Here is an 8,787-nt window from a genome sequence, read left to right on the forward strand (position 1 = left end):
TCCCGGACCAGGGTGTGAAACGTGTCCCCTGCATTGGCAGGCGGATTCTTAATCACTGCGTCACCAGGCAAGTCCCTATCCAATTCTTTATTGCAAAATGGCTTGTAAGTTACTTTAAAATCCACTTAGATAATTATGAACATGGTGAGCAAACTTTTTTGGTGAAAGGACAGACAGTGTCTTAGACTTTGTAGGTCATGCAGTCTCTGGCACTACTCAACTCTGCTGTGGTGCAAAAATAACCAGAACAATATAGAAATAAATTAACACGACTGCATTCTAATAAAACTTTATAAAAAGGCTGCAGGCTGGATTTGGTCCACAGATCCGAGTTGATTGATCCCTGCCTCAGATGGTTAGTAGAATTAGTATCTTCCAAGTTTTATCCATGTGGAATAATGTATGATAGAGTAACACAAAGTAAAATTTTATGCAGGGTGAAGACCGTTGCCCGCTGTTCATGCTGCCTTTTTTCCTAAAGGGGATCATCTTTTTTTTAGTTTTAAGTAATGAGAGCTATGTGGAATAGTTTTTTGAAAGATCATAATAAATTATTAAAACGTTGCATCTAGAAGGTAGGAATGGTGATATAGTTTTATACACCAGAACTGAATTGCTTTCACAGCTTTATTTCTCTTAAGGATAACAAAGTAATATTTTTTGAGGGCAGTAATTGCCATCTCCACACACTATATATTAATCATGATCATATAGTAAGTATGTCAATAAGTTGTTGTATAGGTTAATGAAGTGGTTAATATCTTTAAAGTGCTAACCCTAAAATAAAATCATGTCCATAATGGATCTAGAATCATGTGACCACCATTTAATGGATGATCTCTTCAAACTGTAGGTCTACTTCTGAAATCTTTTTGGTTGTTTTTAGTCTATATTTAAGTGCTATATGAAGCTTATAATGGCAAATCCTAATAGATTCATAAGTTCAAACAAGTTCCTTCAGGTAAAAATAACCTTTCTCAAGTTTTAAGAATGTGCTGGCTTTTGAGTGTTCTTCTGTTTATAGCAATGGTTTCCATACATCAGAATCACTTGTGGGAGCTTTTTAAGAATCAGGCTATCCAGAAGCTAGCCAACTATACAAATCTCTGAAGTGCAGTGTAAGAGATTTATTCCCAGTCATGTGCTTTTGTATTCCATCTAGGGAGGACAAAATGGAGTTTCCAGAAGAAAAATTTCATATGGTAAGGGTTAATTACATAGAAAAAGCCTTGGTATTCAAATTTAAACTCATAACTATATCATGTAGGCTTGATCGTTACTGAGCAATTTTATAATCATCCATTGTAATAATCTAGTCAAAACTAAGCTTTGGGCTTCCCTGGTGGCGCAGTGGTTGAGAGTCCGCCTGCCGATGCAGGGGACACGGGTTCGTGCCCTGGTCTGGGAAGATCCCACATGCTGTGGAGCGGCTGGGCCCGTGAGCCATGGCCGCTGAGCCTGTGCTCCCGGAGCCTGTGCTCCGCAACGGGAGAGGCCACAACAGTGAGAGGCCTGCGTACAGCAAAAAAAAAAAAAAAAACCAACAAAACAAAACTAAGCTTTTTAATGGCAGAGATCTGGGCTTGTTAGTAAGGAAATTTTAATGTTATTTCCTAGAAAATTCAAGTATTTACAATTCCTTCTTCCCCTTTTTGTGAATAAAAGGGTTCTATCAAAGAAATAGAGAGGAAAAATTATAATAAAGGGAATAGGACAAGGAATTGGAGGAAAAAGTAATTTGCACTGTAGAACGTTTTTTAGTGTTCTAACTGTGTACATCCTGAATTTTCCAAAGTCATCATTTTCATTTTTATACCACTTTAATATTTGCCTTACAAACGATGTAGAGGTTCTATTTTCAATGGGATGTAGTAAGTCACAGCAGGTAAAACTACACCATCTAACAACATATAAAAGCAAGATAATTTTCGAAGGCCATATTTTTAAAGGCATCAATGTGATATGGAAATGACTAACTATAAAATAGACTTCAGTCTCACAGAGGGGAGAACTATTCAGAGGTTAGTGGAAGATCAAAAACCTTTTTTTTTTTTTTTTTAATTTCCCTGATTTCCTTTGCAGTATCAGGGCATAGTCTGGGGATCTGGATTTGGCCCAGGCAGAGGGCCACGTTAAGGGAAAAAGAAGCCAGCTATGCTTTTAATGATTGCATAGGGCTGGAGTTACAAAATTGGAGGTTTGAAAGAATAGCCAGTCTTCCTGTCAAGATATTAATTAAATGTTGTAGCTTAGAAAGGCTAAAAAAGCTAAGCGGAAAATTTCTGACAGGCAGAGCTGAATCCCTTGCAGATGTAATAAGAAATGTAATAAGTGAGTTTTTTTGAGAATTCTGTAGGAGGTAGCTGAGCAGCTGAGCAATACTTCTGATGGCCTCCTGTAGGCATAGGTGGGTTTTGAGTTTGGGGGTAATTTACACAGCAATAGATACTAGAACAATTGCACATCAAAGTTCATAGTGGGGGTATACTTTGTGAATGCAGTGATTGTGCATTTCCTTCACTTCCAAGTCACAATTCCAAGTGTAACAAAATTCACACAGAGTGAAATCATATATGTGTACTGAGTGAGAAAGCACTAAGTGCTAGAGTAAATCTCAGTAAATGTCAGAAAACTCCCTGTAATGAAAAATTATATTTGTACCAGATAAGAGAGAGCCTTTGTAAAGAAATCTTTAAAATACATGTCAGAGAACCTGTACTAGACAGAAATTTTATGAGTGTGCTGACTGTGGTAGCTCCTCTAGGAAATATCACAGAAGCAGTGGAATCCAGTGGCTGCTGGACTCACAAGGGAAAGAAACTGTGTGTGTGTGTGTGTGTGTAAGAAGGCTTTTCCAAACAGTGTTTGAATATGACCAGAGTAGTCATGCTTGAGTCACCGTTAATGCAGTGACTGTGGGAGGGGCCTTGGAATCAGTTCTAGTGTATATCAGAATTTATAAATGAAAGAAAATCTGTTTCTTCAAAGTGAGAAAGTCTCACAGAATCATATGAAATTGCACATTACAGATTTTATATAGCCTAGAAACTATATAAATATATTTGTGAGAGGAACTCTGAGAACAAAATGAAGGATGCATTGAGGAAAGGGCATCTCATTTCACTTAAGTAATAATTCATAATGAGGGAAATCCTACCAGTTTGAAGTATTAGGGTGTGGACCAGCAAACTTATAAAGGGCCAGATGGTAAATATTTTAAGCTTTGTAGGCCATGAGGCTAAAATCAAAAATCTTATATAGATAACTTAAGAGAAAACAAATGTCCACAATATTTCTACTGACAAAAATTAAGGTCATTGCATCGCAAATCATTTCCAATTGAAGTTTGGAAATTCCACAATTGCACAAATATATTTTTAGATATAGAAATTTCCCTTGCAATTTCATAAAAGTCCGAAAAATCCTGCTGGAATTACAGTGTAAGTTTGGAAAGTACATCCAGTGCAAATTTGGAAATGAAGGATTCACTTCTTGTTTTAACTTCTGATAGTACTGAAAGTGTACAAAGCAGCTTGACATTATTTTTAATTCAAACAATGTTAATTGTCATCGAAATGACTACTGCAGCATAGATTTTGCATGTGAGAGCTATTTTGCCACCCTCCACAAGAGAAAGAAAAGCATTTTATTTGAACATAACACTCAAGTGGAATTTAGTATATGTGCTGCCGAAGCGAGCACTCTCAAGTGGAATTTAAAGGGAAAAAAAAAGTTATACAAGTTTGTTTCGTTTTGTTTTACCACAGTTCCCACATATCTTCACCCTTATCAAGCCACCTTTTTTCTTACAAAAAGTCAGGTTCCTATATAGTTAGAATATAAATGGCTTCAGTAACAAGAAGGGATTTCCATTTATAATAATGCCAGGTAAGGTCATTTGGACCAACTCTTCAACTTAGGACACTTAGAAAGAAAAAAATGGACAAAATTATTTCAAAAAAATCAATTTGAAGGCCATCAAAAAAACCTAACAAGATAGTGAAGATTTGTAGCCAGGAGTCTGGAAGGAAAAGATGCCTAGATAGATAAACCTGTGTTTGGAATCACTTCCCCCTTGGTTGTTTTTGAGAATTCTGTAGGAGGTAGCTGAGCAACTGAGCAATACTTCCGATGGCCTCCTGTAGGCATAGGTGGGCAGAAGTTGGAGTTCAAGACCTCAACGTATTTCACAAACAGTTGCAAATTTGGTGTCCATTACAAAATAAGGCATGTGCGGAGATAAGGCAACATGAATTAAAAGTAACAGAAATACAAAATTTAAAATATGCTAACTGAGCCCAAGGAGATAAAAGTCAAGATGGAGATTGCAGCAGATAACTGGGAAAGTACAGAAAAGTACCAAATGAAAGTTAGAGAACCAAAAAGTATATTAATTGAATTTAAGAACTCAAAGGATGGGCTTATAGCAGATTAGACACAGCTGACAATAGAATTCGTGAAAGACTGGTCATAAGAAAATAGGATAAAACGAGAACTGAAAGAATAAAAATACAGAGAAGAGAGTTTTGTGATAAATTTAATGAACTTCCCAGAAAGAGGGCAGAAAGAGAAAGGTAGAAGCATTATATGAATGGATAATGGCTGAGATCTTTGCACAGCTATCTGAGAGCAAGCAACTGATTCAAGGTTTGTGAATTAATCCCATGCAAGAAAGAAAAATCCATACTTAAGCATATCATAATAAAGCTGCTGAAAGCTGGACAAAAAATTATAAAATTATAAAATTTATAAAATTATAAAAGCAACCAGAGAAAAAGAATCACCTTTGAAAGTACTGCTTAAACTAAAATCTGCTTTCTTTTTTTTTTTTTTTTTTTTTTTTTGCTGTACGCGGGCCTCTCACTGCTGTGGCCTCTCCCGTTGCGGAGCACAGGCTCCGGACACACAGGCTCCGCGGCCATGGCTCGCGGGCCCAGCCGCTCCGCGGCATGTGGGATCTTCCGGGATAGGGGCACGAACCCGTGTCCCCTGCATCGGCAGGCGGACTCTCAACCACTGCGCCACCAGGGAAGCCCTAAAATCTGCTTTCTTAATCAAAATATTAGAAGCCAAACAACAGTGAAATTATCTTTACCTAAAATTCAGTAACAAAAAAATTTAGCCTTTAAGGAATCTCCAATGGAATGCTGATATGTAGGAAAGAGTGAAAAGAATGAAAAGCAATGAAAAATACCTTGGTAAGTCTAATGTTAACAATAATAGTAAAAAAGTATAACATCAAAGTCAATAGAAGGGGGAAAATGGAATAATAAAAAATGCTTAATAAAAAAGGGAGAAAAAGAAGAAAGAATAAAGAGACAAATAGAACACAAATGTATTATGGTACATTTAGACCCAAATATATTAATAAGTACATTGAATTAATAAAAATGTTCTAAATGATATGAGAATCAGACTGGATTTAAAAAATGACAAAATCGCAAGCATTTACAAGGGCCCCACCAAAAGTCATAAGGATCAGAAATATTAAAAGGAAAAAGATTATAAACAACTGATATCTATTAAAATGAATCTGTAACTTCAAAGTTCATGACACACATAGGCCTACATGGCTTTGCTGGTGAATTTCACCAAATAAGGAGAAATAACACAAATCTTATATAAAGTCTTTTTCAGAACTGAAAAGGAGGAAATACTTTAACTGATTTTATGAGGCCAACATAATCTTGATAATTAAATTCAACAAGGACATAATTATGGGGCAATCTCATGAATATAAATGCAAAAATCTTAAGTATTTGTATTTAGCAAGATATTAAGAGGAAGAAATAGAGTTGGTTCAACTTTCAAAAATCAGTGACTAATTTGCATTTATGGAATAAGAAAAATATATGATTGTGTCAAAAGATAAAACATTTTATAAAAATATATCATGCAAATACTAATAGCTGGTATTGCCACGCTATTATCAGACAGTAAAATATAAGGCAAAAAACATTACTAGAGAGAGAGAACATTTAATAATGATGAAGGGTTTATTCAGCAAGAAGAGAGAGCAATTCTAAATTTGGAAGCACCTAATAACATAGCATTAAAATAAATAAAGCAAAAAAGAAATACAAGGAGAGAGAAAAGTTTACAATCCAAATAGGAGATTAGCACCTCTCATAACTGATGGAACAAGCAAATAAAAAAAATATCTGAAGGTATCAAAGATTTGAACATGGTAAGCAAACATGACATAATGGACCTATATTACACATGGCACCTAATAACTGTAGATATTTACATGAAGTTGTTACAAAATTGAATATATGCTGAACCACAAAGGAAATCTCAATAAATTTCAAAGGATTAAAATCACACAGTTTGTTCTCCAGTTACATTAGAATTAAGGTAAAAATCATTAACAATAAGATAAGAAAATCTCCAAATGTTTGGAAATTAAGCATATACTTCTAAAAAGTTCATGGGTGAGAAAGAAATTGAAATGCAACAAATATTTTGAACTAAAAGATAATAAAAACATCAAATCTCGTGGGATGTTAATTGTGGGAGATTGCTTAGGGCCATGCTTAGAGGGAGATTTATGACTTTGAATGCGTATATTATAAACAGGATTTATAGCTTTCAATGCATGTATTAGGAAACCTAAATTATCAGTAGGGAAGAAGAGTAAAAAGTAAGAAGAAGAAAACACAGAGTAAAGCCACAACTCATATCTTTGTTTGCTTTTTTTTAATCTTTCCCCAATGAAATTTTTTTTTATTAGTTTCTGCTTTATAACAAAGTGAATCAGTCATACATATACATCTGTTCCCACATCCCTTCCCTCATGCATCTCCCTCCCTCCCACCCTCCCCATCCCACCCCTCCGGGCAGTCACAAAGCACCCAGCTGATCTCCCTGTGCTCTGCGGCTGCTTCCCACTATCTATCTACCTTACGTTTGGTAGTGTATATATGTCCATGCCTCTCTTTCGCTTTGTCACAGCTTACCCTTCCCCCTCCCCATATCCTCAAGTCCATTCTCAAGTAGGTCTGTGTCTTTATTCCCGTTTTACCCCTAGGTTCTTCATGACATTTTTTTTTTTAATTCCGTATATATATGTTAGCATACGGTATTTGTCTTTCTCTTTCTGACTTACTTCACTCTGTATGACAGACTCTAGGTCTATCCACCTCATTACAAATAGCTCAGTTTCGTTTCTTTTTATGGCTGAGTAATATTCCATTGTATATAATGAAATTTTTTTAAATTTTATTTTATTGAAGTATAGTTGATTTACAGTGTTGTGTTAGTTTCAGGTATACAGCAAAGTGATTCAGATATATAGATATATAGATATAGATATATTCTTTTTCAGATTCTTTTCTCTTATAGGTTATTACAAAATATTGAATGTAGTTCCCTACGCTATACAGTAGGTCCTTGTTGGTTAACTATTTTATATACAGTAATGTGTATATGTGAATCGCAACTCATATCTTTGAAAAGACAAACATGCAGAGTTACCTATTTTTTTAGGTATGTGATGGGAAAAGACAACATGTGGCATTTATGGTATCATTCCCCAACAGAAGAATCACAACAGAGTTTCTTAGGATTTTGAAGCAATCCATGTCATCTGCAGCAGAGAACTGCATACTTTTCAGAAAGCTCCTGGCATGCTTATGGGCCATGGAAAAGACAGAAAGCATGATCATGGGCTATTAAGTGACCATGTGGCCAGAACTATTTAAGATGAGGTAGGTTCTGTCAAATCCATCAAGTCATCCTGAGGTCAGATGGACCCAGCAGGAATCTATCATAAAATGGAAGTGGTACATCTGTGATTGGGCCTTAGTGGGGCTGGAGGACCCAATTAAGTTGCACAAGCAAGTCATTGTGATCCCCATCTCATCAACTTGTGTTGCCCTAGTGCCTGTTTCTCAGTTCAAAACCATGTGCATATGGCAGCCATGGAAGTGCACTGCTCAAATCTTTCAAGAATTGCCTCTAGGATTGCACTCAGCTGACAGTCCTAAGCTGCAGCACTTTCAGAATCCACTGCAGCATTTAAATTCAATACATACTATCTCTGGGTACCTATAGCCAATGACCAAGTACTGGTGGGGTTGGACAGATATTAGTATCTAAATATTCCTGCATTCACCAAGATCCTGTGACTTTGCATTCATCAAGACCATCAGGAATGTTCTTGTGAGAGGAGCACCAAGTATCACTAAAGAGTATAGTGGTGGCTCCTCTAATCTACAGGCTGGAGATGATGGTAGGAAAGGTAGTCACAGAACTGAGCTAATTAATAGCAACAGGAATGATGGCATCCCAAAGCAGGTGGCACACTAAACTGCAAGAAGTCACAAGGCCATAATTACAATGACCTGCAAGGTTGGAGGGGTAGTCTCAGAGGCTTGACCAGGGAATTGTGGAGAAGGCTAATAGAACATTTCATCTCCAGGGGCAAAACAGATGGACATTCAATGAGGATGCTGTTTAACATCTAAAAAACATTTTTTTAACCAAGTATGGAGAAACAAGTGGCCAAAGGCAGCCAGTCCCAAAAAGTTGAAATCCCTTGCTTAGTTCCCTGACCTGTATTCACAACCAGAACCAACTGACTAAAAAGGCGAACAGGTCTCCAGGAGGAAACATCTCAGCTAGTATATATTATAAGATTTCCCGTCTTTTCCCAAAACGACTGAGGCCCTTTACTCAGATGATTGTACACTGGGGAAAGAGGAGAACCTTGCATTTCAAAGAATATTAGACACAGGGCCTGAGTTGATGTTTGATACCTAGAGACCCAAAGCATCATCACCACCC

The sequence above is a fragment of the Mesoplodon bidens genome, assembly GCF_964165515.1.
Source record: "Mesoplodon bidens genome assembly, chromosome: 3".
Taxonomy (NCBI): domain Eukaryota; kingdom Metazoa; phylum Chordata; class Mammalia; order Artiodactyla; family Ziphiidae; genus Mesoplodon; species Mesoplodon bidens.